Raw genomic sequence first — 12044 nt, forward strand, 5'->3', positions numbered from 1 at the left:
CAAAAATACACCCTGGTGTAAAAATCACTTCTATATGTGCACACATGTACTATTTATGTGATGAAGATACCAGACAACTGGTGTGCTCAGTTATGTTCTATTTGTGTTTCATTTGGAGGGGGAACAGCTCAATATTGTGCAGCAGCACTCACCATGTCATGTATCTTGATTCGATGTGTCCCTCATCAGCTGGCTATCCAAGCTAAGCTCTCCATGCTCATAGATGGCACCCTCTCACTGTGTCCTCACATGCAGGAAGGGGCAAGTGAGGCAAGCAGGCTCCCTTGGGCCTATTTTATAAGGGCACTAATCTCATTCATGAAAGCTCTGTTCTCATGACCTAATCATCTCTCCAAAGGCTCCAGCTCCTAATACCCTCACTTTGGGGTTAGAAGTTCAACATATGAATTTTGGGGAGACATATTCAGACCACAGCAGCATGGTACATGAGACATACCCTTTACTGCATACTCACCTGTGTGGCCTCATTCCAATCACTTTTTCCCTTCTAACAACTAATTGTGCTGTATTTTAATTTCCCAACCACTTCCCTAGACCCAGCACACTCTTTTGTGTTTCCAGATCTACCATTTCTCTATGTGGATGAACCTCCGGCCTCTCTCCTCACATAGGACTCCCACAATATTCCCATTTGGTGGAGCCCTCCAGAGCTCCTCCAGGGAGGCAGTGGAAGCTGTTCTCACCTCTGGGATCCTACTGAACTTTAGACAAATCTATTTTGTTGCACTTGCTGTATTGTGTGTTATTTATATGTTGGTTGCTCTTCCTCACTGAAATGTGAGCTCTTCAAGCCTGGCAACAGTAGGTACCTAAGAAATGCTTCTTGAATGGTTGAATTCAGTTCAGAAGCTTCACAGAAACATGATAGTGCTAATAAAATTGTAAAAGTACCTTACAAATTGTTATTTTTTCTTACTAACGTATACACACATGCACATATACTGAAATCTGCCCCCCTTCCAAAAAAAGTCCTCAGTTCAGTGACAGAGTTTGCTGGTGAATCCAGCTGGCTTCTTATAAAGAATCCCACACCTTGGTGAATTTTTAAAAATGTAAAGTCTGACCTTCAGCTTCTGAAGCTGAGCAATCAATGTTGTCAGCACACCTAAGGTAGATCTGCCACTCAAGTATCCTCATTCACCAACTTTTAGGACTGATGTGTAAAACCAGAACTCCAACTTGCAAACTAAAATATCTAGCTTTCATAAGTAATGTGTTCTCTCCTAGACACAGGTCAAATGAAAACCTACGTTATAATTAGAAGGTTGTCTGGTGTGCCTGAATTCATAAAAATAGTTATACAGTCTGAATACTCAGTGACTACAACAGCCAGATTCACTTCCCCCAAATTGGGGGCAGAGCTGGCAGCAGGAACCTGGTACTTGGGCACGAGGGCCACGCTGCCTGGCCCCCAGGCCTGTTTGCCAGCTTCACCTCTGTGACTGCCCATACACCTGCTGCTTCCATGCTCACCGGGCCTTTCAGATGGTCATGTCCTTTCTTTACATACACATCCAGAGCCACTCCATCCCCTTTAGGAGACTACAGAGCTCTACTCCTGTGTCAAGTTTGAAGTTTCACTCTCAGAGCATCTGACTTCTTTTCTTTCCAAGTTGCTCTTGGGTCCCTCACTGCAGTCAAGTATGGCCCACAATACACAGATAAAACGAACTTGGTTATAAGGATGAAGACTATACCGGATGGCATTCTCTAAGTGGGGCATCACTAAGTCCAAACACTGACACATTCTTCTGCTTGTGTTTCTGCTTATGTGAAGCCATGTGCTGGGCATGTAGTAGGTACTGGGCAGACATTTTTGGAATGAATAAAGAGGAAAATGGGGACAGCATAAGAAGCTGAAAGGAATAAATTTCAGTAGGTTTCAAAATATGGAAATTTAAAAAAAAATTTTATAAAAAATTAGGTATTTTGAGTGAGCTCTTTAGCTTGACACACGTAGGTTTCTAAGATGCAAGCGACAGAAACCACCTTGGGTTAATTTTAAGCAGAAGAGATATTTAATAAATGATACTTGAATGCTCACAGACTCTGCAGGATTAACAAAGAACCGAGCTTGTTACAACACCTTGCCCAGTGGGGGAAGTCTGTCCCCAGCCCTACACCTCTGGACACAGTGTACCACATGGACCAATGCTGGGTACTGGGCTGTGCTGCTCACACCGGGTTCCACTGCTGCCCCTAAACAATGGGTGTCATGACTGCTGTTACAACCGTGCCCTCCAGAAATGATTCCAGGCAATCCCTATTCCTTTGCATCTCTAACTTTCAGGTCACAGTCCAATACAGGTATACCTGATGGCCAGAGCTCAAGGCACATTCCTGTGCCTCAGCTGCAGCTGCAGGGGAGGTTAGGAAGGCAGGCATTTGGCCCTTCCAGATTCTCAAGAGGGAGCAAGCTTCAGTATCCTGTTCAGACCCACAAGGTGGGGAATCACCAGACAACTGGATTCCAATGAAAAAGGAACTATGTGGCATTAATCCCTGACCCATCAATCCTTCCTGCAGGTAAATTGCTCTTACCTGGCAGAGATAGAATTTCAGACTACCAAGTGCTCCGTACAGTTGAGACGCTGCCTTACTGTCTGTCCAACAGACTCCACTCCTGCTGGTCCCCTGCTCCTCCTTCATCCAACTCAGAGGAGCAGGGACAATGGGGGCAGTCTTAGACAACTCTCTAGTGCTCTTCCAGGACAGAAAGAAAGGAAGCTAACTAATGCTAGTTACAAGAAACCCATCTTGAGGAAGGGGGATGAGGAGTAAGACTTGTTTTAAGGTAATTAAAATATGTTAATATCCAGTCATTTCTATTAGAACAAAATTTAATTTGAGAGACTAAGGATAAAAGATCTGAATGCAGTAACCATCTAAAATTTGAAAATGTTAATGTTTTCAAAAATTGCTACAACTCCTCTATGGCACGAATCATCAAACTTCTGTAAAAGGCCAGATAGTAAATATTTTAGGCCTTGCAGGCTAGTCTTTGTGGTGACTAGTCAACCCTGCCCTCGTGGTTCAAAAGCAGCCACAAACAATAGTAAAGAAGTAAATGTGGCTATGTCCCAAGAAAACTTTATTTATAAATAGAGCACTGAAATTTGAATTTCATATAATTTTCATATCATCCTTTTATTTTTTTCTCAACCATTAAAAAAGGTCAAAATATTATTAGCTCAAAGGCTGTAAAAAATAATAGGAGGCCAGAATAAAACGAAATAAATAATGAGGAATTTTGGAAACTATATAAATACATGGAAATTAAACAATATGCTCCTGAATGACTAGTGGGCCAGTGAAGAAATTAAGGAAAATGAAAAATTTCTTCAAATGATAACGGAAACGTAACATACCAAAACCTATGAGATATAGGAAAAGCAGTACTAACAGGGAGGTTTATAGCTCTAAATGTTTACATCAACAACAAAAAACTCTTCAAATAAATAACCTAACAATGCATCTTAAGGAACTAGAAAGGCAAGCGCAAACCAAACCCAAAATTAATAATAGAAGAAAAGAAACAATAAAGTTCAATAAAAAGTTTTTTTGAAAATTAAACAAAATTGATAAACCTTTAGCCAGACTGAGAAAAAGAGAGGACCCAAATAAATAAAATCAGAGATTAAAAGGAGGCCAGGCATGGTGGCTCACAGTACTTTGGGAGGCCAAGGTAGGCAGATCATTTGAGGTCAGGAGCTCAACACCAGCCTGACCAAGAGGTAAAACTCTGTCTCTACAAAAAAATAAAATTAAAATAAAAAAATAAAAAAAACTTAGCCAGGCATGGTGGCACACACTTGTAATCCCAGCTAGTCAGGTGGCTGAGGCAGGAGAATCACTTGAACCCAGGAGATGGAGGTTGCAGTGAGCCAAGATCACTCCAGCCTAGGTGACAGAGCAAGACTCTGTCTCAAGTGGGAAAAAAAAAAAGGAGATGAAAAGGAGACATTACAACTGATACTGAAGAAATTTAAAGGATCATTAGTGGCTACTATGAGCAACTATATGCCAATAAATCGGAAAATCTAGAAGGAATGGAAAAGTTCCTAGATACATACAACCTACCAAGATTGAACCATGAGGAAATCCAAAACCTGTACGGACCAGTAACAAGTAACGAGATCAAAGCCATAATACAAAGTCTCCCAGATGATGGCTTCACTGCTGAATTATACCAGACATTTAAAGAAGAACTAATATTAATCCTACTCAAACTATTCTGAAAAATAGAGGAGAGGCGAATACTTCCAAACTCATTCTACAAGGCCAGTGTTACCCTGATAACAAAACCAGAAAAAGACACATCGAAAAAAGCAAACCTGGCCAGGCGAGTGGCTCATGCCTGTAAATCTCAGCATTTTGGGAGGCCAAGGCAGGCAGATCATTTGAACCCAGGTGTTCCAGACCAGCCTGGGTACCATGGCGAAACCCTAAAAATACAAATACATCCCTACAAAAAATACAGAAAATTAGCCAGGCATGGTGGCACATGCCTATACTCCCAGCTGCTCAGGAGGATGAGATGGGAGGATTGCTTGAACTCAGCAGGTTGAGGTTTCAGTGAACCATGATTGAACTACTCACTCCAACCTGGGTGACACAGCAAGACCCTGTCTCAATAAAAAAAAAATAATAAAAGAAAACTACAGGTTAATATCTCTGATGATTTTGATGCAAAATTCTTCAACAAAATACTACGAAACAGAATTCAACAATACAATCATTCATTGTAATCAAGTGGGATTTATCCCTAGGATGCAAGGATGGTTCAACACATGCAAATCAATCAATGTGATACATCATATCAACAGGATGAAGGATAAAAACCTTATGATCATTTCAACTGATGCTGAAAAAGCATTTGATAAAATTTGGCATCACTGGCCGGGCACAGTGGCTCACGCCTGTAATCCCAGCACTTTGGGAGGCCGAGGCGGGCAGATCACGAGGTCAGGAGATCGAGACCATCCTGACTAACACAGTGAAACCCCATCTCTACTAAAAATACAAAAAATTAGCCGGGCGAGGTGGCGGGCGCCTGTAGTCCCAGCTACTCGGGAGGCTGAGGCATGAGAATGGCGTGAACCCCGGCGGGCAGAGCCTGCAGTGAGCCAAGATCGCGCCACTGCACTCCAGCCTGGGCGACAGCGAGACTCTGTCTCAAAAAAAAAAAAAAAAAAAAAAAAAAAAAAAAAAAAATTTCACATCACTTCATGATTTTAAAAAACCTTCAAAAAACTGGGTATAAAAGCATACCTCAACATAATAAAAGCCATATATGACAGACCCACAGCTAGTATCATACTGCGGGGAAAAACTGAAAGCCTTTGCTCTAAAATCTGGAACATGACAAGGATGCCCACTTTCACTACTGTTATCAACACAGTAGTGGAAGTGCTAGCTAGGGCAAGCAGAGAAGAGAAATAAAGGGCATCCAAATTGGAAAGGAAGTCTTCAAATTATCATTGTTTGCAGATGATACGATTTTATATTTGGAAAAACCTATAGACTTCACCAAAAAACTATTAGAGTTGATAAATTCTGTAAAGTTGGAGTATACAAAATCAACATACAAAAGTCACTACCATTTCTATATGCCAATAGTGAATGACCTGAAAAAGAAATTTAAAAAGTACTCCCATTTACAATAGATACAAATAAAATAAAATACCCAGGAATTAATTTAACCAAAGAAGTGAAACATCTCTACAATGAAAACTATAAAACACTGATGAACAAAATTGAAGAGAACACCAAAAAATGGAAAGGCATTCCATGGGTTGAAAGAATCAATATTGTTAATATGTCCATACTACTGAAAGCAATTTATAGATTCAATAAAATCCTTATCAAAATACCAATGACATTCTTCACAGAAATAGAATAAACAATTCTAGACTGGGTGCAGTGGCTCACACCAATAATCCCAGCACTCTGGGAGGCCAAGGTGGGTAGATCACCTGAGTTCAGGAGTTCGAGACCAGCCTGGCCAACATGGTGAAACCCTGTCTCTACCAAAAATACAAAAATTGGCAGGACATGTGTGTGGAGGAAAAGTTAAATACTAAATTTGAACTCAATTGAACACGGATACAAACAATGGTCACCAAGTCCTGAAACAGGTTGTGTGAGCCCCTTGAGGCATTCATCCAGCGCTGTTTCGGAGAAATCTCTATTTCAATCTATTCTTACACGTTAGTTATTGAAAAACAATAGACAATCACAAAAACAAGTTATGACCTTTTTGTGTTCCTTAAGGCCAGTCACGAAGGGCACTCGTGACTGGGTCTCATGCCAAACAACTTGTTACAAAAACAGCTAGAGTCCCAGACTGCACCGAAACTTCATGAGACCTTCGCTCGCTGTGCACAGACAAGTGGCTGACTCTGGAGCCCAGGCTGTTGCTTCCCGGTCTGGTGATGAATCCTCCATAGTTTGGTGAGTGTAAAAAATATATATATATATCTTTTCCCTTCTCCCCTTCTCATTGCAATTTGTTTATTATGTCATTTGTTTATCATATCTGCATTGCCATTTATGTGGGAGAAAGCTTGTTTACCCTTAAAGGTATTGTGTGTGTCTTTTTCTTCCCTCCTCGGGCATCTCCCGCACAGAACAGCATGGTGGTGGGTGCCTGTAATCCCAGCTACTCAGGAGGCTGAGGCAGGAGAATCACTTGAACCCAGGAGGCAGAGGTTGCAGTGAGCAGAGACTGCGCCAATGCACTCCAGCCTGGGTGACAGAGTAAGACTGTGAAAGAAAAGTGAAGAGAATAGAAGAGAAGAGAAGAGAAGAGAAGAAATAAACAATTCTAAAAATTTATGTGGATTCACAAAACACCTGGAATAGCCAAAGCTATCTTAAGCAAAAAGAACAAAACTGGGGGAATCACATTACCTGATTTCCAATTATACCAGAGAGCTATAGTAACCAAAACAGCATGGTATTGGCATAAAAACAGACATATAGACCAATGGAACAGAATAGAGAACCCAGAAACAAAATCCACACACCTACAGTGAAGTCATTTTCCACAAAGATGCCAAGAACATACACTGAGGAAAAGACAGTCTCTTCAATAAATGGTGCTGGGAAAACTGGATATCCGTAATGCAGAAGAATGAAACTAGACCCCTACCTCTCACCATAAACAAAAATCAAATCAAAATGAATTAAAGACTTAAATCTAAGATCTTAAACTATGAAACTAGTATAAGGAAATGTCTGGTAAACTCTCAAAGACATTGGTCTGGGCAAAAATTTATTGAATAACACCCCACAAGCACAGGCAACCAAAGGAAAAATGCACAAATGGGATCACATTAAGTTAAAAAGCTTCTGCAAGGCCAGGCATGGTGGCTCACGCCTGTAATCCCAACACTTTGGGAGGCCAAGGTGGGCAGATCACCTGAGGTAAGGAGTTCAAGACAAGCCTGGCCAACATGGCGAAACCCCGTTTCTACTAAAAATACAAAAAATCAGCCAGGCGTGGTGGCGGGTGCCTGTAGCCCCAGCTACTCGGTAGGCTGGGGCAGGAGAATCGCTCCAGCCCAAAAGGCGGAGGTTGCAGCGAGCAGAGATTGCGTCACAGCACTCCAGCCTTGGTGATAGAGTGAGACTCCATCTCAAAAAAAATAAAAAATAAAAAAAAACCCAACAAATACAGCTTCTGTACAGCAAAGGAAAACAATCAACAAAGTGAAAAGACAACCACAGAATGGGAGAAGATATCTGCAAACTAACCGGCTATCTGACAAGGGATTAATAACCAGAATATATGAGGGGCTTAAACAACTCTATAGGAAAAAAATCGAATATAATAATCTGATCAGAAAATGGGCAAAATATATGAAAAGACATTTCTCAAAAGAAAACATACAAATGGCAAATAGGCCTATGAAAAGGTGCTCAACATCACTGATCATCAGAGAAATGCAAATCAAAACTACAATGAGATCTCATCTCACCCCAGTTAAAATGGCTTATATCCAAAAAGACAAGCAATAACAAATACTGGTGAGGATGTGAGAAAAGGGAACCTTTGTACACTGTTGGTGGAAATGTAAATGAGTACAATCACTGTGAAGAACAGTATGGAGGCTCTTCAAAAAACTAAAAATAGAGCTACTATAGGATCCAGCACTCCTACTGCTGGGTACATACACTAAAGAAAGGAAATCAGTATATCAAAGAGATATCTGCACTCCTATGTTTATTGCAGCACTGATCACAATAGCCAAGATTTGGAAGCAACTTAAATGTCCATCAACAGACGAATGTAAAGAAAAAATGTGGTACTTATACACAATGGACTATTATTCAGCCATAAAAAAGAATGAGATCCAGCCATTTGAAACAACATGGATGGAACTGGAGATCATTATGTCAAGTGAAATAAGCCAGGCACAGAAAGACAAACATCGCTTGTTCTCACTTATTTATCTAAAAATCAAAACAATTTAACTCATGGACACAGAGAGTAGAAGGATGGTTACCAGAGGCTGCAAAGGGTAGTAGTGAGACGGGGAGTGGGAAGGGAATGGTTAATGGGTACAAAACATTAGTTAGAAAGAATGAATAAGACCTAGTATTTGATAGCACAACAGGGTGACTACAGTCAATAATAATTAAATTGGACATTTAAAAATAACTAAAATAATATAATTAGATTGTCCGTAACATAAAGAATAAACGCTTGAGGGGATAAATATCGCCCCCCCAATAAAATAATTAAACAGAAACAGGAGGTAGATTTGGCCCACAGACTAAAGTTTAGAGACTCCTCCTCAATAGAACTAAATACCATATTTGACAAACTTAAACAAAACATCATTATTATAGAGCCTTGAGAAAACAGATTTTTCTTTGTAAGATGCTAACTCCTTAAACAAAATAGCAGACACCACAATTCCTGAAGGAATGAATACCTTAAAGACCCACACAACCACAGCTTTTTGAAAGACCAGGGCTACATTTACAATGACACGAGAAACAGACGCAGCTTCCATGATGCCTGAACTGGCATAAACAACAGAAGAAATGAACAGTGTCAGACTGGCACACATCTGCCTGGCCAGGGCCTCACTCCCACACTCCGTCTGTTCTCCCAAAAGGATTCCCCCACTCCCCAGATGGCTAGTATCCAACCATCAGGGCTTAATCCTAAGCAAAATATCGAACTAGCTGTTTTCTTCTCACTGGCCTGGTATCTGCAAAGCTAACCATCCGGCTGCCCTACCTTCAACTTTCCTTCCAAACATAGTACTCCTCAGTCTCTCCTTCCTCCTAGCCTATACAAAGTCACAGTTTATGTTAATTTTATTAAAGCTATGGCAACAACAACAAAAAGTCTCAAATCACATCTAAGACATACCAGGTGACAAAAATTCATTTATAAACTAAAAAGTTTGGATAAAGTAGACATTTGTTCTAGTTTACTATGAACTGATGATATACTGGCAAACTTACTAGATGGAGGGCTTTGAGCCAGCTACTTACACATCAGGTCCTAATCTATGAAATAGCCCAGGCTGCAGTTGTAGGAATGAGGGGTAAAGTTCATAAGCCACCCAGTGCACAGCCAACCACAGAGGGTGCTCATAATTGGTAGCTATTCCTAGCATGATGAGAAACAAGGATATAATAGAAAACATTCAGAATTCAACTGTAGAACATGTGGGAGAAGGCTTTAAAAAAATAGCATTTCTGGCCAGGTGTGGTGGCTCACGCCTGTAATCCCAGCACTTTGGGAGGCCAAGGCGGGAGGATCTCCAGGTCAGGAGTTCAAGACCAGCCTTGCCAACATAGTGAAACACTGTCTCTACTAAAAAATACAAAAAATAGCCGGGTATGGCAGCGGGTGCCTGTAATCTCAGCTATTCGGGAGGCTGAGGCAGGAGAATCGCTTGAACCTAGGAGGCAGAGTTTGCAGTGAGCTAAGACTGCATCATTGCACTCCAGCCTAGGCAACATGCAAGACTCTGTCTCAAAAAAAAAAAAAAAAAAAAAAGCATTTTTGCATGTATTATAGATAAGCGAAAAGGAGAAAAAAGAAACATGCACAAAGAAATTCTTTTAGCTATGCAGGTAGAGATAGTCTGTGTGTGTGCCTCTGTCTCTTTCACACACAGACACACACACAAGCAAGCACATACACAGGAACCTACAATGGCAACCTGCCAGAAAGAACTTGATGTTGTATGCTAGAAAACATCACCCTCTAGTGACTGCTAGAGAATTTGCTGCTCATTCAATTATCAAGAATTCACAATGTTTTAAACTCTTCTATCCAAAAAAAGCCTTTAAAAAAGTCTTCAGGGCCGGGCGCGGTGGCTCACGCTTGTAATCCCAGCACTTTGGGAGGCCGAGGCGGGCGAATCAGGAGGTCAGGAGATCGAGACCACGGTGAAACCCCGTCTCTACTAAAAAATATAAAAAATTAGCCGGGCGTGGTGGCGGGCGCCTGTAGTCCCAGCTACTCGGAGAGGCTGAGGCAGGAGAATGGCGTGAACCCGGGAGACGGAGCCTGCAGTGAGCCGAGATTGCGCCACTGAACTCCAGCCTGGGTGACAGAGCGAGACTCTGTCTCAAAAAAAAAAAAAAAAAAAAAAAAAGTCTTCAGAAATGCAATCATCATTACAATCACGTGTTGCTGTGGCTGGACTGGGGGCATGAATTCCTGGAAGTTATACAAAAACTTTCTATGCATGTGCCTTTGTGCATTTTCTTCTATGAAGGTCCTAAGTGTTGAGTCTCAAAGTGGTCTGTGAATAAAAAAAAAGATCAAATTAAGATGTTTTGATCAAGCGTGGTGGCTCACACCTGTAATCTCAGCACTTTTGGAGGCTGAGGCAGGCAGATCACCTGAGGTCAGGAGTTCGAGATCAGGCTGGCCAACAAGGACAAACTCCACTTCTACTAAAAATACGAAAATTAGCTGGGTGTGGTGGTGTGTGCCTGTAATCCCAGCTTCTTGGGAGGCTGAGGCAGGAGAATCACTTGAACCCAGGAGGCGGAGGTTGCAGTGAGCCAAGATCATGCCACTGCACGCCAGCAACAGAGCAAGACTTTGTCTAAAAAAAAAAAAAAAAAAAAAAAGGATGTTTTGTAGGGAAATTAATGAACCATCCAAGTACTTCAAGCTCCTATTTCCTCAACATGCCCCCCTCCTTTTTTTTTGAGACAGAGTTTCACTCTTGTTGTCCAGGCTGTGCAATGGTGCGATCTCAGCTCACCGCAACCTCTGCCTCCCAGGTTCAAGCGATTCTCCTGCTTCAGCCTCCTGAGCAGCTGGGATTAAAGGCATGCACCGCCACGCCTGGCTAATTTTGTATTTTTAGTTGAGATGAGGTTTCTCCATGTTGATCAGGCTGGTCTCAAACTCCTGACCTCAGGTGATCCGCCCATCTCGGCCTCCCAAAGTGCTAGGATTACAGGCGTGTGCCATGCCCGGCCAACATGCCCTTTCTTTACATACACCCCTAATGGGGAATGTAAAATCTGAGACCTACCTAACTGAATTCCATTGATTTGTTCTGTAAATCATTTTACATTTATGTTAATCTTCCAAAAAGCGTGCTCCCATTTTCCCCACCTCTTATTTTTAAGATGTTGTCATCATAGATATCACCAGACTCCTGAGCCACCCTCTATGGCTTTTCTGCCCCTTCCACAGCTACAGCTCATCTTCCACAGACCCTTTCATTTCCTCCTTTGGAAATTAAAGACAGCACATGCTCATTTATCTCACACTCTTTTGTAAGAATTACAAATTAATTTGTATTAATACTAAGAGTATTAACTATCGTTAATTAGAAATAAGCTGAGAAAGATAAAGTACCATACAAATGTTGGCCGCTGAATGGCTACAGGGACACAGGAAGTCAAAACAGTATCAAGTCTTTCTACGTCTGCGGCAGAATGCCAAAGCCCTGACACACATCCTTTTAGCAGTTTTAACTTCTGCAAGTGAATACTAGGAGATCGTCCCTTACTCCTGATCTTTGCTC

The 12044-nt window shown here is 41.4% G+C and overlaps 1 protein-coding gene across 6 annotated transcripts in view; it reads right to left on the reverse strand.

Annotated features, from left to right (window-relative positions):
• Positions 1–12044, reverse strand: part of LIMS1 (LIM zinc finger domain containing 1) — a 156254-nt gene that overhangs the window by 80247 nt on the left and 63963 nt on the right. The window lies entirely within an intron of this gene.

Source organism: Symphalangus syndactylus, chromosome 14 (assembly GCF_028878055.3).
Source record: "Symphalangus syndactylus isolate Jambi chromosome 14, NHGRI_mSymSyn1-v2.1_pri, whole genome shotgun sequence".
NCBI lineage: Eukaryota > Metazoa > Chordata > Mammalia > Primates > Hylobatidae > Symphalangus > Symphalangus syndactylus.